Source organism: Physeter macrocephalus, chromosome 5 (assembly GCF_002837175.3).
Source record: "Physeter macrocephalus isolate SW-GA chromosome 5, ASM283717v5, whole genome shotgun sequence".
In the NCBI taxonomy this organism is placed as follows: domain Eukaryota; kingdom Metazoa; phylum Chordata; class Mammalia; order Artiodactyla; family Physeteridae; genus Physeter; species Physeter macrocephalus.
In genome coordinates this window covers 8651401-8678951 of record NC_041218.1, presented here as the reverse complement: position 1 = coordinate 8678951, position 27551 = coordinate 8651401, and the positions used below count along the sequence as shown (strand labels likewise).

At 36.7% G+C, this 27551-nt stretch overlaps 1 protein-coding gene and 1 non-coding gene across 2 annotated transcripts in view; both read left to right on the top strand.

The window, feature by feature from the left end:
• The window catches only part of CNTNAP2 (contactin associated protein 2), a 1485958-nt gene that overhangs the window by 447783 nt on the left and 1010624 nt on the right, over positions 1 to 27551 (top strand). The window lies entirely within an intron of this gene.
• LOC112067198 (U6 spliceosomal RNA) lies at positions 6099 to 6205 on the top strand. The gene has a single exon (XR_002893140.1). It is a non-coding gene; the product is annotated as a U6 spliceosomal RNA (small nuclear RNA).

The window sequence follows — 27551 nt, the reverse complement described above, 5'->3', positions numbered from 1 at the left end:
CTGGTGTCAGCCCTGTGGTCTTTCTGGTCTTCACAGAATGGTATTTAGGGCTGTGTAAGAAGCAGTGGGGTGCACCCCTCCCCATGCACGCACCCCTTCGCCCTCCCCTGAAATCTGGCACCGTTAACCTGTATGTAGCCTCCTCGGTGCTGACCCTTCACTTTGATAAGAAAAGTCATTGCAACACAAAGCGTTAGAATCCAAATTTTTGGAAAAGGATTGAATTTTTTCCTAATATACAAAATGATCAAAGGATTAAAGCTTTTATGTGCTCTGCAGGGGTAGACCCAGGCTTTGTGGAACATGAGGCTTCACACAATTTGGAGTTGGAACTCTTTAGAGAAAAGGAATACCGAATTACAAATACAAAATTAAGTCTAAGGTAGAATCTTTATTTAGAATGAGAAGAAACTCACAACAAATTACTAGACCCTTCAAGGCTCAGGTCCTTTATTTTCTGAGATCTCATGAGGCGATTTACCAGAAATGAATGTTACCTGGCTTCCCTCCCTAGAAGAAAACTCCTACCAATGTCCAGTCTCATGGTGGTCCCATAAGTGAGCTTAGTTAGCCTCACGTTAAATTTCCCTCTGGCCCCTAAGGTTTGGAAAAGAAATGTGTGTGTGTGTGTGTGTGTGTGTGTGTGTGTGTGTATGTATATATGTACATATATGAATCTTCCAAGGCTCAATTCAAGAACTAGGAATTCATTTGCCTAGTCGACATAATTATTTTGAATATACATCCTCTGCAAGATACAGATCCAGTACCACCCCTCAGGGGGAAGGAGCCAGTCAATAATTATCAACCACAGGAATAAATGTATAGCCAACCGTGACAGTGTTAGGAAAGATACACAGTGTTCTAAGAGTATATAACAAGGAAACATGAAACTAGGTACCCAGGGTTTTGTTTACATTCTTGTTTGCTATGTTTATTTTGCTTTTCGTGGTGTCAGGGTTGGGGAGAGGGGCTAGGGCAACCAAGCAAGAGGAAGTTCTGTTTGAGCTGAAATTGAACGACAGATAGGAATTTAGCAGGTAAAAGTTGCAGGGATGAGGGATATGGAGTTTCAGGCCCTGGGGTTAAGGAGGAAGAATAACAAAGACCAATGTAGCCTGGTAACTCAGGCCTGGGGCTGGTTCAGGACTCACAATAGCTTTAATGAAAGCAGAAAATCCCAACTTCCTTCTCTGTCTGCGCTGTCCAGTCTGTCAGTGCTGGCCACATGTGTCTATGGAGTGGTTGAAAAACTCAAAGACTTCCTATGAAAAAAAAAAGTGCAGTATATCTCACTAGTAACTTTTTCATATTCATTGCCTGTTAAAAGAGTGTTTTGGATATATTGTGTTAAATTAAATATATTGTTAAAATTAAGCCACCAGTTTATCCTTTTATTAAGTGTGGCTACCAGAAAATCTAAACTTGCAAATGTGCTTTGTCTTGTGGCTTGCTTTATGTTTCTATGGGAGGGCACCGCTCCAGCAATGGATCTCATGACCCACAGGCCTCACCGTAGACCTCGGGAATTAGAACCTCTCAGGGTACAAGCTGAGAGTTTGCTTTTCACACAAATGACCTGGGTGATTGCAGCGCTTGTGATTCACAGGCTACTCCTGTAAAAGGCTCAAATGTATGTATTATAGGTTTTACGTCTGCTTCTTTCAGCTGGAGTGCCTCGGGTAAGCGGTCTCTGAATCTGGTCAGATTCCAGGAATCTTTGACTTGGGATAACTTTATGTGCAAAATCCTTTTTGGTAAGCCATTTTCAGTAGGGTACTGTCAATGGGCAGCCTGGGCTGAGGAATGCCTAACTCCAGGGAGATCATTTAAGTAGAAAAAAATGTGACTGATGCCTTCGTCAGGCTCTACATCGTGGTGGGCCTGTTCACCAGATGTAGAAGTGGCGGCCTTTTGGTCTATCTGCCGCGATGCAAGCTCGTGAGGTATAAACATGGTCGCCTATGGCCGCCCCTCAGCGCGAACTCGGGCTGAAGTCTGTTTTGGAAGGGGGTAGTGTTAGACAGACACAGTGACAAACACAAGCCTCTCTATGCATTTTTTTCCCCCAAAGACACTCATTTCCAATTAATAAAACATTTTGGGTTTAGGCATCTCCTTGTCTTAGCATTTCCATCATCATGGATATTTATCACTGTTTTCCAGAGTAAACTCTTAAGTGACCCTTATTTCAAGGGTTTTTCATAACAACAGGACCAGTCTGAGAAAAATAATGATTTCTTATGTAGCCCAGAAAGCTCAGTTATACTGGTACTCAAAATCATGTAAATGTAAGCTTGTATTTACAGGTCTGTTAGAAGCCTTCTTCTTTAACAGAAATTCTTTTCTGGCTCCCCGTGTCCCATAGATGAGAAGGGCAGACACCACAAGAGGGTGTTTTTACTCCTTTTGTTCTGTATGATCTATGAATTGGGTGACTATATTTTAAAATCAGATAATTTCTTTGGTCACTAAGGTATTTGATGGGATGGCAGCTTCATTCTGGATTCCCTCCATCAAGGATTTGCAGGTTCTTTTCACTCCACGGCTCTTCTCTTCCTCTTAGCATGCCTCCAGCAAAGACTGAAATAGAACTGCTTTTTATAGCTTGGTTTTTCAGAAATCAGCTCCTTTGGACTTGTAGAAGACCTTGTATCTCTGCCAGCTCATTACATTTTGAGTAATATTATCAAACGTAGAACTTAAGTTTTTAAAATAGAATTTTAAGTCGTTTCATGAAAGAACAACTTGCCTAGATCATGATATAACACCTTGTTAAATTGAAGAGATCCTTGTCTTAGCTACGAAGTAAGTTAATGTTCCTTTAAAATATCATTCATTTGAGAAACAGCAGGAGTAAGAGTGGATTTTTTTTTTCTCTCCATTTAACTCCAGCTTCATTGAGATTATTGATTTCATTAAATAAATTCAAGCAACTTCTAAAACTTTCTCAGATTCTATGGCGCAAGGCCCAGATGTATTTACACGGCAGGCAGTCATTCACTTTCTGGTCCACGCGTAAGTCCAGCATCACCTATCTCCCAAGTCTCCCTCTGGCCCAGGCACCCTGATCATTAGCCAGAGTCCACACACTCTTCCCAGATGCACACCTGCTTCTTCACAGCTCTATTATTTGACTTTACTCTTCCCTCATCCTAGAGTTTTTTTTTTTTTTTTTTTGTGGTACGCGGGCCTTCCTCTGTTGTGGAGTCTCCCGTTGCGGAGCACAGGCTCCGGACGCGCAGGCCCAGCGGCCATGGCTCACGGGCCCAGCCGCTCCGCGGCATGTGGGATCCTCCCGGACCGGGGCGCGAACCCGGTTCCCCTGCATCGGCAGGCGGACGCGCAACCACTGTGCCACCAGGGAAGCCCCCATCCTAGAGTTTTATAACTCTTCTCCATCTAACAAACTGCCACTTATCCTCTCTGACACCCCCGCCCCCAGAAATGTTACCTCTTCTGTGAATCTTCCCCAGCTACCTGGGACACTGGTATCTCATCTAATTCTAGTACTGAATTCTAATTCAGGTTATGTATTTACATATGTTTATTCCTCACAAGTGAGCACTGGAGGGCAGGGAGTAAGTTCAATTCACATTTGTCTTCAAGGGGTAGAAAGAATAGATATTTGAAGACAACTCTACTGTATTTCCATCTTCTGACTTTCCTATTGCCACATGCTCCCAATTTCTTCAAGTGGTGTCATTCAAATCCATTCACCATCTGGGCGACTTATCTTTTAATATGCTTCCATTTGCTTATGTGTGTTAACTGAAGTTATCTGGGGCTGGAAGGATAGTACATAAAAGGCCATGTGATTTGTTGACCTTAGAGAGAGGCCTCCAGGACACGTCCCTTTTCATCTGGTCTTCCTTACACATTGCTTGGACCCTGGCTTACCTTTAACTAGGGAAGGGCATACTCTGGGGTTTCACGTGCCACTGGGCCCGTCTTTGGAAGCGTATGTTCTGCTTTCTGGCCCACTCCCAGCCTGCAGAAGCCCTGACATACCTACGTATTTAGCTCAGTATCATCTATGAACCGTACGACTATCTTTTAAAATCAGATCATGTCTTTGATTACTAATATATTCACGGGTACAGTAGCTTCACTCTGGATTCCCTCCGTCAAGGATTTGCAGGTTCTTTGCAAAGCAGGAGTGGATCCCACCTGACTATCACCATCCTGCCTAACATTTGTAGTTTAGGTTTGGTGGCTCTGGTTTTTGTGTTATTTTAACTGATGTCAGTGTGTCATTCTTATGGTTTCAAAAGGAACAACCGTGGTAAGAATGCTTTGATTTTGAAGCCACCAGTCATATGTACGGAGGAGCAGCATCTTTTAAACAGCACCGTAACCCAAGGACACATCTCCAAGCCCGGTTAAGACCAATAAAATGTTCGTAAGTTGAATTAAATAACACTTCTTTATCCCCGGCATAGAGTACATTGATTTAAGAGAAGCAACCTTTGTCGCAGCTATGTTCCAGAGACCCGTAGCTTGCAAAAACAAGCAAATGAAAACACAAATTTGGTGCCAATATTGGAACTCACATTAGAGAAAAATGGTCTTAATATAGATACAATTTTTCTCTGTATACTCATTAGATTGAAGCACTGTTTTCTACTGTCACGACATAACATTTCCCTAAAATATAAGTGTGTTTGGGAGTTCATAAGCTCTCCTAGTGTTTTGAGAACAGATTTGCAATATTAATGACCATGTTGGGGTTTTTTTTTCATTGATATACTTTTATATATGCATTTGGTTTATAAGCAAATACTCTTTCTAATGCTGAGTTCAACTGACAAAGAAAAAAAAAATGCGTGAAGCACAGATGCTGGACATAAGAACAGAATGTGCAATGCAATTTAGCCCTGTGGGCTTCCTGGGAAGAACCCACTTATCCTATAATAGGTAGAGTTGTCAGTAGTGACAGTAATGCTGTTAGAAATCAGAACTAAGTTGTGCTCGCCATCGTTTAACTGACAGCGCCCCAGTGCCTTCGGGGATGAAGTGCCAGTGCCGTTACCATTCATCTCGTGATTTTTTTTGTGGTTCAATACTATATCTTCATAAAACACCAACGATAGCCAGTATTCCGTTGTTCCTGTGAGTGAAATACGATGTGCTTGCAGTATGTTTTGAGGATTCACTAACTATGGCTATGTACACATAATTCGTAATCAAGTTTATGCATGAGTAGCTGAAGTATAAATAGGAACATTTAAGACTGTCTCAAAATCAGATTGCATTCTCCATTTATATAGTCATAGCAGGAGAGTTCAGAGATATACAATAATAAGCCTTGGCGGACGTTAGAGCAATTCAGAAAAGGAGCAAAAGCTAGACGGGGACAAAAAAGAGAAGGGCCATAACATTACTGAGGTAAGGGTAAGACTGGATGAGTTTAATTTTTCAGAAATAAATCATGGAATGGAGTATCAAAATGGGAATAAAACAGTTCTAGCTTAATCCTATTTGAACTTCTGAGTTGTCTCCCTCTGATTTTGGGGTTTGAGTGGAGGTAATTCAGGTTTCTAGGTATACTTAATATAAATTTATCTTAAAATTTTGCACATGCACATGATAAACATCTTTATTGGGGGGATGTTGTCACAAGTCTCTGTTTTACTTACAGTCCATAGCTGCTAGATTTAGCTTCTCAAGAAATCTCTAATTATGCCACTTCTTCACTTCATAAACTTCTTCTGAATGAAGTTCAAACTTCTTAACTTGAAATTCAGAGTTCTTCATGAGCTGTCTTCAACCAGTACCTCCTGTCATATCTCCTGCACGCAAAGGGCTCTTACTGAAGGACACGTAGTCCATTTGTCCATTCAGCAAACATACGGTGAGCATTTTAGCTCTGGGGATTAATGACTATATATATATATATATATATATTCATTTATGTGTTCAAGGAGCTCAGGAAGGGGCAGAAATCATGCAAACAAAATAACCTGCTAAACTTCCATTCCTTTATCTTAACAATCCCTTCATTTCAAGTAGCCTTACCATCCATTTCCAATAATAGAAATTCTTCCATGAAGTTTTCATGAAACTTCTCCCTAATCCCCTCAAAAGAAAGTAAGCCAGTGCTCGCTTCGGCAGCACATACACTAAAATTGGAACGATACAGAGAAGATTAGCATGGCCCCTGCACAAGGATGACACACAAATTCGTGAAGCGTTCCATATTTTTTAGGGGCAGTGTATAAAGGATAAAGGAGTCAACATAAAGGGCCCCCCAGTGACCATACGGTGACAGAGTTTTAAATAAAATTACTATTATACAAATAGAGCAGATATAACACACACACAAATCAAATATTTGCCCAGATCAAAAAATAGAACTTTGCCACCTATTCCATAAGCTCCTTCCATGAGCTTCATTCTGATCACACCCCCTTCCCCTTCTTCATATCCTCACTTTTATAATAATGACTTTCTTGTTTTTTTGGTTTTATCACCCAAATGTGCATCCTTAAACAATATAGTTTACTCTTGCCCATTTAAAGAAAGATGCATCTCTTCGGATGAAGTTACAATTTGAGCATCCAAAGCACCATCACCATCATCATCACCACCACCATCACCATCATAATCATCATCATGGTTTACAAGACGAGTTTTGTGAAAGACCATGAATTCAAAATGACTCAGAATAGAAAAGTTATTATGAAGCTTGCCCAAAAGATTACTGTAATAGAAAGTAGTGACTATAATAGATCATGTTTATTTTTTATTGATTTTAATATTTAAGAGGGTTTGATATTTCTTCTATGAATCTTGTATGTTTATAAAGCACAGTCATATGTCTGCTTTATCTGTTAAGAATAAACACTGGACACTGTAAGTCAAATAGCCCCAGAAAATGTAGATGCCAAGAACAGGAAGGACTATTCAGTTTGGGTGGGCACCCACAATAACCAACCAGAAAGGGGGTTCCACAGTATTTGCCAGATGACCTACAGAGGAACACTAACTACACAGACTTAATCTCTCAACCCCTAGGAGATTAAATCTCAATGCCTATAAGGGAGGTGTAACTTTTTAAAGCTAAGAGACAAAAATCAATACTTGATCATGACAAGATAATAGGTTATATATAACAATGGCCAAGTGATTTAAAAAAAAAAATCAGAGATAAATACTAGGTTGCAAAATTAAAACCCTAGGCTTAAGATAAGGCCTGAAATAGTCGCACTGGGATTAACAGGTGTAATTTAACTACAGAAAATTATAGTTAATTTTTATAGTTAAGCTTTTATAGAAAAGCTTAATATAGAAAGGTGGTTTGGGTTAGAATCACCTTGAGAGAAACAAACAAGTATGATCAAGAATTACTTTGTGACCATGAGAGGGGTGGGATAGGGAGGGTGGGAGGGAGGGAGACAAAAAAAAAAAAAGAATTAGTCAGTCAATAAACCAAAGTTCTGCAATCTAGGCAGTTCTGATAAGGTAATCTTTTCTTCAGGATCTGCTAAGAATTTTATGACCCAAGGAAAGGAATAAAATTAATAATGGTGAAACTCTGAGGGTATCTAAAAACAAATATAGAAAAACAAGAAGAGAAATAAGAAAGACATTAAACTTATGATATTGATGCTTTAGAGTAAATTTAAGTGAAACTATAACAATAAGTTCTGTAGCCTTTGTTTTATATGTTTGTGAATTATGGTTTCGAAGTGTTTAAAAGGATCAGCTGTTCTAAATATATAATTACAGTTAAACTGTTTAAAATGATGTGCTTAATAAATCTGTAATCAATATTTAAAGGCCCCAAGAAAAAATTCATTTTCAGTTTGGGGTAATAGATTCATGAGTTTAATAAATTGAACATTAAACAAAGAAAAAAAAAAAAAAAAAGAAAGTAAGCCATCCATTCCAAAGTTGTCAGTTCTTTATTTTAGCACTAGGCAATATTTACTTAATTTACTTACATGTACCCTCCAAAAGTCAGTATGTATCTCTAAAGTCGAGGATAATGTTCTAAATAGTCCCTATCCCCTACATTCAACAGAATTTGTAACTACAGAAAAATCACATATCTGTTGAATGAGTAAAATCATTCCTGTTTCCTTGGAGGCAGCATCATTCTTATTTCCTCCTTAATCATTCACCTCCTTACAAATGTAGGAGAAAAAAGTTACCATTTCTCTCAACCATGACCTCGGTAAGTATAAAATCAAGTGATTCAATGAATGAAATGAAAAACAATATTTTATACAATTTTATATTGAATGAAATTTTCATTTTTATAAAGGAAAATGAAACATTCCTACTGAAAATTAATAAAAGCATGATGATTTTCTCCATAATATAGCAATACAATTTTGTTTTATAATTAATCCTTTAAAAGTATTTCAATCTTTTCATAGTGTTAAGTAATAAAACTTGCACAATTACCTTAAAAATGATTCTAAAATTATGAATAAGTGAAGTTTATAATTTTGCATCTATAGGATTTTATAACCTTGCCCTTCTAACAGAATGGAGCTTACATTTTTTTACTGTAAAATTCAATAAATATAAATTAGCTTCTATCTTGAATATAGATCATTATACATAGCTTGCTAGACACATCCAAAAATATATACTTGAAATAAGAATTGTAATGAAGATGATTAAATAACTAACTCCAAATTTAATCACTCTGAACCTTATCTTTATAATATTATGCCAAATATGTCAGTAATACTTATCTACATTTCAACATGTTGTTATAATGTACATAAATTTATTAGTGATAGATATACTTGAATTTCAGATAATGCATTAAAAAGTTCTGCACAGGATGAATATTTTAAGATATGATTCAATTAAAAATTATCTTTTCAAAGGAAAAAGTAGATCATGATTTAACTTCTTGAACAGCTGAAGGTGAGACTATCATTCATTCCTAAAACATCGACTCAAACCAGAGAAGATAAATCTTGATGAAAATGAATGCCTTTCTCATAGTAGACATCAGTAAATATTTGATAAAATTAGGCACCAGATCCTCAAAGTTTCATTGTCACTATTCTTTACATTTATGCCAATAGGATATAATAATCATATAGAACACATTTTCATCTAGCACCTAACTTCCCTGAGGGAGAGACTTATTCTACCTTCTTAATACTTCATTGTCATTACATAATAGGAGCTAAATTATAGTTTTGATTATTCAGTGCCTAATTAAAAAGAAAACTCATGCTAATTGGGCTCCTAGTGTTGCTATGTAGACCAGTCCCAAGAAGATCCACCCTCATACCACACACTACTCATTTATAATCCTGGTCAGCTTGTTAATGGACTTCCAAAGTCAATAAGGATCCTCCTGCCCCATGTCGCCCGCACCAATAAAACGAGCCTGAGTTTGGTAGCTGTGCTCTAAGAGAACATGCTCTCCGCTACCCACCAGGCTCTGGGCGGGGCTGCTTTCATCTCGTCCGCAGGGGAAGGGGCGGAGTTTTCCGGGGTAGGCTGCTCACTGACCCAGCTCTCAGGGCTGGGTGTGGGGTCTCTGCGCTGGGCCCGCTACCGCGGCCATCTTGAACGGAGGTGTCGTGTGCAGAGCTTCTGCACACGGCCCGAGGAGCTGAGGTGACGGCAGCAGCCATTTTGCACCAGGAGCTCCGTTCTGAAGTGCCGGAGTGCGAGGTCTGTGCTCGCGGCCCTTGTGAGGGAATGAAACTAGACTAAAAGCAAAGGAAAAGAGAAAAAAAGGTTAGGCTTTATCTTATTACCCAGATTCTATTTTTATTTCCCGAGAATTGTTAATGGGCTTCGCCGGTGACAAGCTCTCCATGGGTTCCCCGCATTACCAGACCAGCCTGGGAATTAGCTAGTTTAAATGCTCTAAGAATGAAATCATTGATGACGCCGTCCTTACAGCGGTGACGTTATTACTAAGCTTTATTAGTCAGAGTGGAATATGTTAATATTTACAAGGTGTTGGACAGAGGTCTGTCCTCAAAGGTGCAGGCACCGCCTAAGTAAAGGGATAGGATTTGTTCTTAATATCTGTGTAGCACGATGAACTAATTCAACTCCACACGGAAACAAAGTGATCATTCCCTTTTTTTAAACTATGTAAATAGTGTTTGATTGTTTTCCCAATGAACAGAGCTGATTGTAAACTGTGTCCCGCGTAACCATACGTTTTTGTTTGAGCTGAGACGTGGCCAACGTTGAAAAACCTCTGTTTATAAACAGACAAAATCAATAGTGAAAAGAGGGTCCAGTGTCCAATTCCTTTTTGTTTGAGTTCTTTTTGAGAACTCGTTGGGAAGAAATACACAATTGACTGCACAGGAAAACAGTAACAGAAGCCCTTTTGGGCCTTTGCTCAGTTCAGAGACAAAAGCAGAGGTAAGACAGCTTCCAGCAGATCTGCCTCATATTCAGGCATCTCTTCCAGCGACCACGGTGGAAGTCGTGCTCAGTAAAATGCAAACGGGTCCACTGAAATGCCAGGAGTTTCATTTTGTTTTGATGTCTTTCTCACAGAATAACAATGTTCGGCTTAGTGTTTTTGTTTTTGTTTTTGTAGTGCCCTTTGGGAAAGAACATTTTCTCTTTTAAAAGCCACGCAGGGCTTCCCTGGTGGCGCAGTGGTTGCGCGTCCGCCTGCCGATGCAGGGGAACCGGGTTCGCGCCCCGGTCCGGGAGGATCCCACATGCCGCGGAGCGGCTGGGCCCGTGAGCCATGGCCGCTGAGCCCGCGCGTCCGGAGCCTGTGCTCCGCAACAGGAGAGGCCACAACAGAGGAAGGCCCGCATACCACCAAAAAAAAAAAAAAAAAAAGCCACGCAAAGCTTAACACAGGCAGCTTCATTGTTCTCTTTCTCAGGAAGCTAACAAAAAAAGACTAATGTGTTACTGAATGAAGCTATTCATTGCTTAATAAAAACAAGAGTTAGTAACAATAACTGTTATACTCACATTAACCTTATTTTCACGCTTTAACATAGAAGTTGCTCAGGTGTATTATATGTGTACCGTAATTTGCTTAAAAAAATGCTGCTGGGAAATCCAAATCTAATGAAACAAAGAGTAAGATTTTTTTTTTAAACAACGTTGTACACGTGTACAGCAAAGTGATTCAGTTGTCCATATACATGTATCTATCTATTCTTCAGATTCTTTTCCCATTTAGGTTATTACAGAATATTGAGCAGAGGTCCCTGTGCTATACAGTAGGTCCTCGTTGGCTATCTTTTAAATATAGCAATGTATCTGCTGTTATTTTAGAAATTTGAGTTAATAACCAGTGTTAAGCCCAGCTACCAACACTCAAATTTTGGAAAATGCAAAGTTGTAATACTGATAATAAGTGCAGCTCTGGAAAGTGGAAAAAAATCTTTGACTTGAAATCCACAACCCTGGGTCTTATTTCTGAGTTTGCAACTTTTTGCTTGATATTGGCAGGACTCTTCACTTTTTGACTCTTGATTTACTCATTTGTTCATTTTCAAAGTGGGGAGTAGCTCTGGTTATCCACAGAATGACTAGTTGTTTGTTTTATAATGTTCACATGTAACTTTCTTCAAAGTTCATAATAAATAAAGGCTGATAAAGACCAATATTATGAACTTCTGGTGTAATATATATATATATATATATATATTTTTTTTTTTTTTTTTTTTTTTTTTTTTTTTGTGGAATGCGGGCTTCCCTCTGTTGTGGCCTCTCCCGTTGCGGAGCACAGGCTCCGGACGCGCAGGCCCAGCGGCCATGGCCCACGGGCCCAGCCGCTCCGCGGCATGTGGGATCCTCCCAGACCGGGGCGCGAACCCAGTTCCCCTGCATCGGCAGGCGGACGCGCAACCGCTGCGCCACCAGGGAAGCCCCCTGGTGTAATATTTTTATAATAAATCATAAGTATGTGATGTAGGAGTCCCCAGCATCACTTATGATTATCTCCCTTAGAAGCAGGTGAATTCACAAAATTTACGAAATATATTTGTGAAAAACTTATTTTAAAGACTAATCTTCTTTAAAGGCAATAGATGTATTAATAATCTATGCTCTGTGAGGTCAGGAGCTTTGATTTTGATATAAGGCTAATGTCTAGGGCATTACCTGTACCATAATATTGAGTAAGTGAATGAAAGAATTCACTGACTATATCCTCTTTCACTATATACATGGCATGATTTAGTTCATAACTATATTCCTCATGAATATATTCTTAATGAATATATTCATTAAAACACTGAACCTGTGACCCTAAGCTTCTGATAAATTGAATAACCCTTAAAATTCTACTAATATATTCACATTTATTGAACCTACTTAAGAGAAATATATTCTTGAATATATTCATGAGAAGAATATATTCATATTCACAGAATATATTCTAGAAGAATATTCCTTAACACAGTTCCCTGATAAATTTGTAAGTTTGATGAATTTAGTGAACTAGTTGTTCATGATTTGATTCTTTGGATAATTATTTTTGATCAATCACTTTTAGAGAATTGGTTCTCAGTGAATTGACCGAGAGCCCCCTCTCTTGACTCTGATTGATATGATCATGGGCAGGTAGGCTACTGGCTATTGGAGCTCACCACCCTCTAAACCTGGGGGCAGAGATATCTTCTTGTGAAATCTCTGTTGAAGGAGGGAAAGAACCCCTTCTTTCAAAAGGAGAGAGGTTAGAGGCCAAAGTCGACTTCAGACCAAGAGCTACTTAATCAGATTCCACCTTCTCCCTGAAGTCTGTCTTCTTATTCCTCCTCGTTTTTCAGAGACGGTGGCTTTGCCTTGGGGGTTTGTTAGCAGGTGTGAATACTTAGTACAATTACTAAGGACTGAGCTACCTACAAAGGGTACACTGGCTTTAGCTATTAGTCTTAGAAGTGTGCTTTGTATTTATGGTATGTAATATGAATATAGTATGTTCTGTGTATACTCTATGTATAAACAGTATAATCTATATAAATTAATTACCAGCCACTTGATTTTTTTTTCCTCAAGTCATGTATGCTTTTTCAAATTTATAACCGCGAAGGCTTGGCCTCTCATGGAAAATCACTGCTATTGTGAGCCATAGTTTCTGATGAAATTTTTCTCTCTCAGGTATTTGAGAGCAGAAACAAGATTGTGACAATTCTCAAACTAAGTGAACTGTGACAATGGTGAGCTCATGAGATCTGAGCGTTAGAATATTTGAACCATTTTATTTTACCTTTAAGTCTTAAGATACAGAGATAACTGAACTCAAGAAAAATGGAAACAAAGCCTAAAACTGAAAATTTAAAAGGGAAAGTGGTAGACACTATAAAATTTAGAGAGAGAGCAAACATAAAGAAAGTGAATATTTTTATATCAGAGGGTTTTTTTTTCCTCTCTTATGAGTGAAAGCAGTTTGCATTCCCTGAATCTGTGAGACATGAAAGGGCGATAATCATGGTTGATAAGTTAATCAAAGACAGGAAAGCCCTTAAGTTTAGAAATGAAACTAGACATAATGTGGAAAAATGACATCACAGTTAAAAGCCCTTGAAAGTGCCCTGAAGTCCACCTCAGAATTTTTATGAAGTCTTTACATGGTTGTAGTCCCCCCAAAATCTTTATTTTTCTTTTACATCACAATTCATGTTAAATTAATGGCATTAATAGCTATCAGATTTGCTAAATTACTATTATTTTAATATTCGACAACTGTGTGCATACTTCATAATTTTTTGATGACTTCTATATACATTTCTCTCATGACTCTTTAAAGATAATAGTGGCCTCAATATTGTCTACAATTTTACTTATTTCACTTAGGTTATACATCACATAGACTCTTATCTTGCTTTATTTTTATTGAAATATATTATTCATATAGAAAATGCACATATCATGAATGTACAGCTTAATGAAGTTTTTGAAAAATTGGACACATCTATGTAACCTTCACTCAGATCAAGAGACAGACCATTACCAACACTCCAGATTGCTTCTAAAGTCAGTAATTGATTTTAACTAGAGGGTTGCCCATCTGGCAACCAATGCTAAACAATGTTCAATAAATACTAAAAAACACGATTGTGCTATATGGTATGGAAAAAAAATCCATGTATAGATATTTCTAATGTTATCTTTAGATGGGATATGCCCTGATAATAAGAAAATGATAAATGTTTATATAGAATTTTAGCACTGTAAGGCATCTAATCTACCACAGATTCCCTCAGATAACACCCTTTGTGGGATTCTGCTGTGTGACATCTTCTTCCTAATCCTTTATTAGTATTCCAGAGAATTTCTGCAGTAAAGGACAGATGCTCTTGCCAAAAACCTTACTTCTATTTTCAATTTGCCAGTATTTTCTGGGACTCTGCCTCTTACGTTAAATCACAGAAATGGCAAAGAATTCTCTTTCAGAATTGAAACAGTGAAAGATCCTAATTCCTTCTACAGTGCTGGATCCACCCTCCAAGTTGGTCTGCCATCAGTTTACTCTCATGTTTCCATGAAGCTATCTGTGGCCCCCATCTTCTGTCCACTATAGTACAAAATTCAAATGACTGTCTGTCTTTTCAGCGTGGATTCTTCTCTTTTCATCTCAGGCAAAGTCTCTTCCATGTACTTTGAGTGGTCCATGACCATTGTGTTTAATGCTTAGAGTCAGCCAGCAGGACAAGTACAGAGTTATAGACCAAAATATACAGCTTCAGTTATATCAGTATTTGCTTTATTAATATGCTCTACGTAACATTTTTAATTGATACATTGTCATTGGTTTTTCTGTTCCCCTTTGCAGTACATGAATGTATTGTAGTCTTATTTTAAGTGTCTAGAGCTGAGAGGAATCTTGTAATCAACTGGTATGAATCATTCATTTTACTGATAAAGATTTCTGGGCCAGAGAGGTAAATGTAATATTAGTGTCCATGCTATCCCAATTCTAATCTGGCTCTATTTTAGTGTATCATACTGCACTCCTGTCTTATGTGTCCTGTAGTGAATTTCACACATATGTGCACACATATATACAAACACACACACACAACTTGTGTACCTAATACAAATCCATGAAACCACACTAAAAAATAAATCAGCGGTTTTAAAAATTTATGCTCTAATAATATATTAATTTTTAAAATATTATTTTTAATTTTTAATCTTATCTGATGCTTATCTTATCCAGATTAAAATCCACAAGAAAGGATGCATGGAATAAATTTGTAACCTAAATATATATGAAACATTTTTTATACAAGTGTGATTTCAGTGTGCTTACCTGTAGCATTTTTCCTCTCCCATTTTGCCACAAAGGATGAGAAAACCTACCAAAAGGCAGTTGACACTCAAAAAGGATTGTTGGCTTGAAGATTGCAGTAGAGAGTAGTTTATAAATATCTGGAGACATGCCCTTCATGGTTCAATGCTCATCAGTAGTCCAGTTGGAGGAAATGACACTGAGCTGAAACACACAGAAGCTGCCTCTCACACTAGGAGTCACATAGTAGAACAAGTAGTAGAGAGGTTGGCAGAAAAAGAACTACTTGTAAAAGGTAGGGACTGAATCTTTGCCTACGTTTGTGACCTAGGTACAATAACTAGACCCTACCTTTGAGTAGAGGGTGAAAATTATTCAGTGGCAAGTATAAAAACAAAGTTCTGTTAAAGGGGAGTAATGCAGAATTATCTGAAATGAGAAACTATGGTTTTATTATGCCTTTTATGATGCAATTTAAAAATAATGATTTATATTCAAATCATAAAATATTATACCTGAACATAATATTTTAAGATATCTGTTCCATGCCAGGACTCTGCTCGTGATTATCGTCTGAACTCAGAAATTTCTGAACCCGTGAATGTCTGGATAACTTCTCTAAATTAAAGACAGTTTTCTCACTGGAGTTATCCAGCACACACAGGTATAAAAAAGCTCTGTTTTAATCAAAGCCACTTACGTTCACAGCTCTCTATGGTTATGATAAAACCAAGACTTTGAAAAATATTTAGAAGAAAAGAGGGAATTTTGTTACATGTACTGTTTTAAAGAAAGCTAATCTTAAATTCTGACAATTGTTAATTTTAAGCTTTGAATTTGTTTTATTATCAAAATTTAGAAAAATGAGAAAATGGATTCAAGAATTAACCTGGGCTAAATTGCTATTATTATCTTCATTTATGCTGTTCCTAGTGTTCTTTCTCTTAGATATTCTTTTTACATCACTTCTATAATACCGATGGGACAGAATAGAAAAACAATCATTGACTGATAGTGTCATGTAGCTCTATTTTCTCCCTAATGTGTAGGAGGACAGGAACAATGTGCCTTTGGGACATGGATGAGATAAGGTACTCTGTAATCATTCTACTGTTCACGAGTGGGGTTATCCTAGCCGGGAAGATGGGGGATCCACAGTTTTAACAGCATATTATAGTAAGGCTGTGCACAACAAGGGAGTGCCCACCTTTGGGATCACCTCTTGTCAAAGATCCCTAGCTGGATCCCCACATCTTCTCAGCTACATTTTGCCTTCCTCATTTATCTTTCATTTCTTTTTCCTGAGCCATCTCACTCCAGTTTATAAAATACCAGGAAATGTTTCATAGCAATTATAAAAATGTATGTAAAGATATTTAAACCTCATTAGATGGTAGACTAAGGCAAACTTTTTGAGACCAGGAATCATCATATTTATTTTTATAATTTCTACAATGTTTCACATAGGTTATCCCCCAGAAAAAGAGGAATTGATCTGAATGTTCTTGCCATTTAGATAATGTCGATTTCCTATAAATAGGGATGATTTTGTGCCTTTAGGGAAAAATTGTACGATATTGCAATTTATCTGAGACATATGTGGAACAAAGATAAAAGACTAAATATAACTTAGTTAATTTAGATTTAAGAAATGAATTGTAATATTAGTAATGATAACTTTTTTCCCAAAATGGTATAATAATCGTTTCACAACAATAACTTTCTACTTTAGACAGAAACAAAACAGTGATTTAAACAACAATAATAAATATTTAAGTTTAAAACCAAATAACTGGCATATTTGTTAAAAAAACAAATTAAGGAACAGAAAATATAACTTATAAGCCATTAAATGTAAAAAATGGAATGTAAGAAAAGTAATGAATCTGAAAAGGATAAATGAATTGATAGTATTCTCATTGCCCAATAAAGTCGGTGATGCAAGTAGAAGATGAAGGGTTGTATAAACCAGGTTCTTAACCTGAGAGAAGAGCTAAACCCCTGACATTACATACAAATTTTGGATATATACTAATAAGGATTTTTCTTGGGACAGGATTCATACTTTTCTTCAGATTTTCAACATACACCATTACTCAAAATTCTTCTCCTGTATAGCTGAACCACTCAAGGATTCGGTATTCTCACTCCTTGCATTCCTTACCTGCTATATTCTGCTCACCCCACTCCAATTATCATCGACCTCCGTATTCCCAAATCTAATGTCCACTTCCTGTCCTTGTTCTCCTTAATATCTCAGAAGCACTTAAAAGATTCAACTAGTCCCTCTTTCTTGAGTTAGTCTCTTCGTTAACATCACATCCTTCTGGTTTCTTTCCTATTTTACTGGTACTCTTTCCCAGTCTCTTTTCCTGGGCCCTCATCCTCTTTCCAACTTCTCAAGTTCAGAGCACTCTAAGACTCAACCTAAACTCTCTTCTCTATCTCAAAGCTCTCTGTTGGTAACTGTATTCAATCCCATGATTTATGCTCATGACATCAGATTTTTATGTCCAAACCTTACCTCTTCCTTGGGCTCCAGACACAAATATATAACCACCTCCCGACTTCTCTACTTAGATGCCTAATGGGCATACCAAACAACAACTCGCTTCCCCAGTCTCCCATTACTTAAATTGCTTTGATTTCCACTCAGTTGCTTAAGTCACACATTTTTCTGTTTCTCTAACTTTTGATAACCAATTAATGAGTAAGACCTGTCAACAGGGGACTTCCCTGGTGGCGCAGTGGTTAAGAATCCACCTGCCAATGCAGGGGACACGGGTTCGATCCCTGGTCTGGGAAGATCCCACATGCCGCAGAGCAGCTAAGCCCGTGTGCCACAACTACTGAGCCTGAGCTCTAGAGCCCATGAGCCACAACTACTGAAGCCCGTGTGCCTAGAGCCCGAACTCTGCAACAAGAGAAGCCACCACAATGAGAAGCCCGCACACCACAGTGAAGAGTAGCCCCCACTTGCCACAACGAGAGAAAGCCCGCGCGCAGCAACAAAGACCCAACACAGCTAAAAATAAATAAATAGATTAATATATTTTTTAAAAAGACCTGTCAACAGTACCTCTGAAAGAGATGTCTGACCACTTTTCTCAGTGTTAACCTCTGTCCAAACCTCTGTCGTTTGGTCCTAACCACTGTACGAGCTTTGTAATAGGTCTCCTTCCTTTCACTCTTGCCTCCCTAAATCCATTCGCTGTACAGTAGCTAGCGTATATCTTTAAAATAGCATCATGCCACTTTCTGCATAAAACATAGGTTTTCTATCACACTTAATATTTAATCTTCTAATTACAGCTTACAAGGCCCTTAACTTATTATACTATTGCCTATCTTTTTCCTCCCATTTCTCAATCCTTCCACCTTAATCTCTATACTCAAACCACTGTAGTCATCTTAGGGCCTGGTACTTTAGTACACCGAGTATGTCTCCATTCAGGGCATTTGCATCAAATTATCACGACTGGCCTCTTCTTATCCTTTAGGTTTCAGATTCACTGTCACCTCCTCAGAGAGTTCTCCCTTGTCAATCAGTCTTATCCCATGAATCTCTCTATCACAGCATCTGTTTTATTTCTGTTATAGCATTTATCACCATCTGAAATTGTACCTATTAACCTATTCATTATTTGTCTACTGTCTGTCTCTGCACCTAAGAATATAAGCTCCAAGAGGGCAAGACCTTTTCTTCTTCACCATTATATCCTGGTGCCTAAAACAATGCCAGTTATGTGGTAGGAGATCAATAAGTGAGTTCAGAATAAAACTCTAGAAGAGCTTAGGCTAGTGGAGGTAAATTTCCATATTATTCTCCTTAGATTCTGAAAAGTTAAACTGAAAGGACAAGGCTGCCAAATCTCCATCAGCACAAATCAGAATTTAGCAGATGATGATCATCACTTGCTTCTTCCTTTTATACTTTTTCACCTTCAATCATAGCATCACAGCAATCTGAATGGTTTGCAGTTATTTATGATAAAAGCTAGAGTAAAATACATCAAATACTAAGTGTAATGAATCTTTTTTTTCCTTTATTATACTTTTTTAGTTTTCCAAATTTTCTTCAGTAAGTTTTATATTAAAGATGAAAAAAATTATAAAAGTTCTCTGCTTATGATCTGAAATCCATTTAAGCTACCACTGCTTAATATACCTTTATCTGCCGTATGTAGACACATGCACAACTCACAAAATATGCTGTCTTCCTTTTGTAAAATTTTGAAAGTTCTTTTCTTTATATATACATGTAGTTGTCTTTTTATATGTACAGTAAAAATAATAATGATAAAAACTGCTACTAACTATTGATAGTATAAGGTGGCTCCTATACATTATAGCTCATGGATTATTTATAATAAATTTCTGACATAGTACTATGTCTTCTTCTGTTAAGTGAAGAAACCAAGTTGCAGGGAGGTTTAATAACTTGCTCACAGGAAAACAGCTAGATTTTGCTAGAGCAGAGATTATTTCAGACTTACTTCTGTATCTCCAGTGCTAACATGGTGCCTGGGAAGTAGTAGGTACTCAACATGTATTTATACATGAATGGAGGAGTGTGGTTGGCATTTGAATCCAGGTATGAATGACACCCAGACACTTAACTGCTATACCACACTGTATCTTGGGGCTTATCTATATGTGTACATTAATCAGAAGTCCTATCAATTAAAATCTTCTTTTAAATTAGCAACAGCTTCTTATTTAATGCAATTATATTACATTTTATATTCAAGACAGGTAAAACACTGGAATGAAGGAATGTAAATGCCAAAATTGGTACATGAACTGGACTCCTAGATTGATAAGATGTATTGAAGATGATATTCACATAATCATATTACTACTAAAGATACTTGCTTTGGAAGATTGTCTCAAGAAAACAGTCATCATTAAAATGGTCATAAATCTTTGAGATTTTGAAGTATAATGATCTTTGGCTTTCGGCTGGGAATCATTAATGATTGAAACAATTTTTAGAGGTTTTTACATGAAAATTTAGTCTTGGAGTAGTTATTTTAAGTTTTTTAACTTCCTAAAATATTGATATCCAAAAGTTAAACATAGGAATACAGAGTCTCATTGGGTTTCCCCTGTTTAGTAGCAAATAATGGTATGTTCTATATTGGGTTTCTCATTGTTTGATAATGCAATAAACAAAGTATAAAGTGGGCATTGGATAAAATTTAGATGAATTTAAAAATGAATATCATCATTTTATCTGATTTAAAATGTTTATATATTTTTGAGGTGAAAATTACAAAATACATTTGGTTTTCATTATTCATCATAGTTATATTCTGCATAGTTATTGAAAATACTCAATTAGTGAATACTGAACCATTGTTCCTACAAGAAATATAGGGTTAGGTTCCTGAGAACCTGTGGTCACAACATTTGCATCAATACATAACCTTGTTTTTGTATTTGCATCAATACATAACCTTGTATTTGCATCAATACAAACCTTGATTTATGTATTTCTGTTTAAAGTTACCTTGTTTAATGCATATGATTGATTCATTAACATTGAACTCACAACCAACAGCATTATAACTTATACCTGAAAGAAGTTTATCTAATGTACACATTTCGTCTTTGTAAGGCACATCAAAGCCTTCTTGCACTTAGGAACACTAAACAGCATTTCAGCACTACATTTGGGGGCCACTTTAAATGGCAGAATTGACAAAAAGCACAAAAATGCAAAAAAACATGCCACTAAGTATACAGTGAAAAGAACACTTTATTTCAGGATAAGAGCTGAAACAAGAAGGCAAAGAGATGCCTTATTTGACCTCAGTTGGGAACTTGTGAGTTGAGCGACTCCAATTTTTCACCGGTCTGTTCATGCCTGAGTCCGTGAATGACCAGAATGCACCACAGTATGGATTTTGGGTTAGAAATAAATTGTAGCAATAAGGTGAATACACAAGTACTGAATCCACGAATGAGAATCAACTCTGTGAAATGCACAGATCTTAAGAGCACAATTCAATGGATTCTGATAAATATATACACTTATGCAACCAACACTCCAATCGAAATATAGAACATTTCATTACCTCAGAAAGTTTCCTTGTGCCTCTTACAGTCCATGCCCTTGTGCACCCTCCCCCCATAGGAAACTCGTCCTGATTTCTATCACCATAGACTGGTTCTGCTTGTTCTAAAATTTTCTATAAAAGGATTCATTCAGTATATTATTTTTTTGTGTCTACATTCTTTCATGCAAAACAATGTTGTCCAAACCACTAGTTCATTCTTCTTTATTACTTAGCAACATTTTCTTGTTTGAGTACACACTGTATGGTTATACAATTATTTCCAATTTAGTCCCATTATGAGTAAAACTGCTGAAACATTCCCGTACAAATATTTTTGCAATGTGCATTTTGATTTTGGGGGGGAAAATAGTTAGCAGGGAAATTGTTGGGTCATAGGATTAATATATGTTTAACTTTATAAAAACTATCAAAGTATTTTCCAAAGGAGCTGTACAATTTTGCATCCCACCAGCAATGTATGAGAGTTCACATTGATCCAGGTCCTAGTTAGTCCTTTTAATTTTTAGCCACAGAAGTGGTGTAAAATTGTATGTCATTGTGGCTTTAATTTCCTTGATGACTAGCAATGTCAAGAAATGTTTCACGTGGCTATGGGTATTTAATTTACCTTTATTTGTGGTATGACTTTTGCCCATTTTTGTCTTCCAGTTATTGACTTATAAGAGCTTTTAGTGTATTTTAGTATGCTCCATGTTCAGGTATATATGTTGCAAATATTTTCTTCTAGTCTCTGTCTTGCCTTGAATTTTCTTAATATGTCTAATGATGAGTGGAAATTTTTAATTTTGATGAAGCCCAATTTATCAAGTGATTTTGATGTCCTCTAGGACAGCAGTTACCAACATTTTTGGCACCAGGGACTGGTTTCATGGAAGACAATTTTTCCACGGATGGGGGGGCAGGGGAGGGATGGTTCAGGCAGTAATGCAAGTGATGGTTCAGGCGGTAATGTGAGCAGTGGGGAGTGGCAGATGAAGCTTTGCTTGTTCGCCTGCCACTTACCTTCTGCAGTGCAGCCCAGTTTCTAACAGGCCGCGGACCGGTACCTGTCCTGGCCTGGGGGTTGGGGACTCCTGCTCTAGGAAATCTCTGTTAACCCCAAAGTCCTAAAGATACTCTATGTTATCCTTCAGAAGCTTTATAGTTAGGCTTTTATTTTTGGGTCTAAAATCCATCTAGAATTAATTTTTGAGTAAAGAAGAAATTGAGATACATTTTTCCCTTTATTTATCCAGTTGTTCCAGCACCAGTTTTTGGAAAAAAACAAAACAAACAAAGAAACAAACACAAAATCACCTTTTCTTTCCCCATAGAATTGCCTTAGAGCCTTTGCCAAAAAACAATGGATCACATATGTTTGGGTCCGGTTCTGATTTCTTTATGGAATACTATGGCTTTATAACAGGTCTTCAAATCAGATGATAAGTCCTCTACTTGTGTTTTTCTTTTTGATAATTTTGAATATTTAAGGTTTTAAAAATTCCTTATAAATTTTAGAATCTTCTATTTTTATTTCTACAAAGACTAGTGTTGAGATTCTGACTAGGATTGCATCGTATATATCTGTTTATGTAAAAGTTTAATTTCCCAGCAATGATTTGGAAATTTCGGTGTGAAACTTTTAAAGCTCCCCAAATGACTCTAAGGTGCAGACAACGTAATAAAATCTATTAATCTGGGCTCTTTCTTTCTCGAAAGATTCTGAGTGCCTGAAAGGAAACAATTCATCCCATCTCTAAGATTCTACATATTAAATTAGTGATGGAGTCATCTAGCAACACAAAAAAATGTCATGCAGTAGGCTCTCCCCAATGTGTATTTCTAACTTAAAGCTTCCATTCAAGTGGTTCTTTCAGAACAAAGACATTCCAAAGTGACGTTCTGTCTATACCAATACAGAGGAGCATTTGACAATTTCTTCAACTTAAAAAATAAAAGTATTTTGTGCCTACCCAAGTATCGTATTACATGTTCTGTCTGATTGCAGTTGATCATATTTATATGGTTTGGATTGATGTGTAAAAGTGAGCACGATTAAATTGGATTGATTTCCTTATGGGATTTATATAGATAATATAAGTAATAGTATGTGGCATATCTACATAGAGATGTATATTCTCTTTTTTCTTATTTCATCAATAGGTAACTGATAACTTATGAGATATATTATTAATACCTCAGAGAATACTGTAACCACCTAAAGATGGATTTTATAGTCTCTGAGATTTTTCTCTCAAGATTAAATGATGAGCAAAAGACTGAAAACTCTAGTCACTGTAATTTTATTGAAGCATTTTCAAACAGATGTTACATCTTGGTTTGTGACTATATTTTAAATGCTTTCTTTTTTTTCAACATTCATTAAACCAGTCTTCTTTTGTCTCTAATAAGAGAAACATCTGTTTCTTCTTGTTCAATCAAAGCAACCACCTCAAGAGTCTTACTTTAAAAATAATACCATTAGAAAGTCAGCCTGGATAGAATATGCTTCATTAACATTTTACATTCGTATACAAAACAAGTTTTTCTAGAAGTTATAAGTTAGGGAGATGCTAGAGAAAATATTGTAAAACAATTTCGATATTTTATGAAAGAATTAAAGCCAGAAGCTGGAATATGGCTTCAAAGATGTTGGTTTTAGGTTAAAAAGTCTCTTTGTAAAAATGTCACTTTCCTTTTGTAATGTACAGTTGAAAAGTTTTTATAATTATGAATTAATGAATAACTGGAGGTATCTATCATAAAGTAAATTCAAATAATCTTTAAGTATAAAAGTACATCAAAATTGTTGAATAGTGTATATTTTTAAAACAAAAATACTTCAGAAAATACGTACTACAGTTTATATCAGTCTCCTCAAAATTAGTCATCAGGCGAAGTCCTTGCTTGGAATTGGATTTGATTTTTGGAAATATTCCACAGACATTCAGAACCACACCTATTGAATAATCTAATTGAAAACAAAACACATTTTGGGGAGGTGAAAGTACATCTGTGACTATGATGGAATAAGACCTATTTTATTGTATAGCTCAAAGTTGGTTTTAGAAATTGTTGACCCTGATATTAACAAGAGATATATATTTAGCTACCTTCCCAAATTCCCCAATTCCTCAAGACTTCTCTTGTACTGTAAAATTTGTATGGGGAGGTGGGTATTTATTCATAAAGAAAACCAATGTTTATTCATTTCTTAACAGTTAATACTTATAGAATTAACATACAACAACCCAAGTTGGTATTTAGAGAGCTAGTCTTACTCACTGAATATGAAATAATAGCTAATATCTATTGAGAGCGAACTTACCATGTGCCAGGCACTGTTCTAAGTGACATTGTATATACTTAATTCTCAAAACTCTATGAAGTAGATACTGTTATTATTCCCATTTAATAGAGAAGGAAACTGAGGCCTAAAGAGGTTAACTTGCTGAAGGCCCAGCTATTAGGTGAGCAGAAATGAGATTTATATCCAGATGTCTGACTTCAGAGTCTATGCTCTAGACCCTTATACTGTTCTGCCTCTCTGAGGGTGAGTCTGTAAGTCAGACACCCCTGGCTTCTAATCTACCTCTGTCTCTTATGGAGCATGTTATATATCAACCCGAATAAAATATGACCCCAAATGAAAGGCAATCCCCCATTTTCCCAACGAGATAATTAAGAGTACCTTTTGACTTAACTTACGTATATAAACTTTTAGGGCTGTGGGTGAAAATGTCTCAAATATTTAATTACTATTTTTAAAATTACATACATAAATAATTTAGAAAGTTCATTTTTCACTCTCACTTTTTGGAAATAATTTTGTTCAAATTTCTTCACATGCAGCTTTAACATCAGTGTCTTTGTCATAACTTTGTGAGTCATCTAACACATTTTTGCAGAACAAATCATCTTCAGCTCTAAATTGTTTGAATACAAAATTTTTTCCCTCGTCTAATGCTGTCACTGGACATGTTTTTCTAAGTTTCAAGTGCCCATTAGCATAATGTTAGGACACTTTTTTCAGTTGTCTCATGTATATATTCATGATCTCCACGTTGTTGAGTTATTATATTGCTGTCTTGTTTAGAAAGCTTATTTATAACTACACCAGTATTTGTAATTGCAATGCAATAACCCCCAAAGAAAAAGTACTACGTTTAAGTCTCTGCTTTTTTCTTTGTAAAATGGGACTCACCAGCCTTCTTTGTTTTTTGACCTAATGGTATAGATACAGATATGCTGTTTCCTAGCTGCTAGGCACTGTTCTAATGCTATGCAAACCCTAATTCATCTACTCCTTAAAACCAACCTACAAAGTGGATACTACTATTTGATTTTAGAGAGGAGAAGCCTGAGGCACAGAGAGCTTAAGTAAATTGTCCAGGTTGGCAAGGGCCAGAGCAAACACAGGTAACCTGGCTCCTGGGTCAGTCCTCTTAGCTGCCGCACTATTTTCCTGCCCTTTTGCCATCTTGATGCTCATTATTGGGAAAAGGCAATAGATTGACACATACAGAGTTAGGTAGTGCCAGGCACATACCAGGCTCTTAGGAAATGTTAGCCGTATGAGACTGGATCTCTTTTTTAAGTATCAGTAACTAGCATCCTTTTTTGGTCTGGTGCTGAGTCACTCTGCAGCCACCAAGACTCCACTGTGTCTGGGATTATGGGTCCCTGGTGAGTCTCTCTATTCCCTGGGACATTCATTGCTCTAGAATATTGAGTGAAAGGATACCATCTCTTTAATAGCAAATGAGAAGTGATGCCTTAATCCTATTTGGTGATGTGTTCTTTGTTGTTTACAACTCACAAATTTCTAATAAAACTTGGGATGATGATACATTTTTTTTCTTAATACTGTATTGGTATTGTAAGTGTATATTGTATGATCAACTGCACGGTTCTGAGTGAATTTTATATATTGAATTCCAAAAGCTCTTAAATTTCGTTAATGTTCTGTTTCATATGAAATAAAAATTACTAAAGAATATTGTTAATTTTTAAAAATGCCTCAAAGAGGCTATTCCGTATAGTTTCTCTGAAGCAAAGCTAATTCTGTACTACTTCCCAAGTGGCAGGTGGCCCAGGAAATGGTAAAGGCAAAACTCAGTAGTCCGTGTTTCATACAAAGTTGTTCAGGTCTCCCTTGCACTGAAGGGAAGGGACACAAGAGGAGGGAAATTATGCTGAAACTATGGCATCTTCTTTTTTCGCACCATAAAATTTAATGGCTGTGTTCTGAGTGGGAAGAACTACTGTTTGAGTGCAAAAGGTCTAGATTAGGATCTCAACTCTACAAACTGACAAAAGATAGCATGTTCAAGATCATTGATTGAGCCACTCATGATAAAATGAAAGGAGTGAACACAGAGTTCTCTTTGCTGAGTTTCACAAAGTATGGAGATGATTTAAATGAATACTCCTGGGCTTACTTTAATATGCCTTAGGGAAATAGTGCTAGAATTTGCTTCTCAAACTTATAAAATATCCATTCAAATTACAATTTTAGGGGAAAAACATCAATGTAAGAAAATACTAAAAGACAGGTAGTCGTGGGATCTTACATTACAACAAAAATCTGATGACACAGATGCTGAAAGTTGGCAGATGAAACCGGATTGGTGTCTCAGTTTATTTACAACCCTGATGCTGTATGAGACAAGGGTACTCCAGAAACTCCCTCTAGATGTGGTGGCAGATGGAAGTGTGTGTGTGGTATAAGAGAACTCTGATGACAGATGCACAGAGTCTATATACCATGTTTAATTGTTGTTGGTTTTTCTTTGTTTGCTGTTTGTAAGAACTCAGCCTCCAGAACTAGATATAGCTGAGTTCCAGTTCTCAGTTCTGACATTTACCACATATGGGATGCCTAAATGTTATTAGATTCAGTTCTCTCACCTATTTATTGGGGATAGTAATGCAAAAAAATCTTTTTCTGTGAAATATTGTTTTGAACTGTTAATGTTAATCGTCAAGAGGTATGCCTCAGCAATCTATGATAGGAATGGGCCCCAAATATAATGAAGTTCATTCTTCAGTGGGGCAAGGATGACCTAATTTCTCAAAAGAAAATATGTCACTTCTTAAAATTTTTCTTCATCCACATGTTATTAAAAAACCCTCTTGATGATTAACACTAACAGTTCAAAATAATAATTGGAATTAAAATGAATAGAAATCACACATTAAGCTCAGATGCAGCAGTGGCTGCTATCAACAAGGCTGCTTTTATATGAGGTCCAATTTCTTTAGTAATTAAGTTTCTTGAA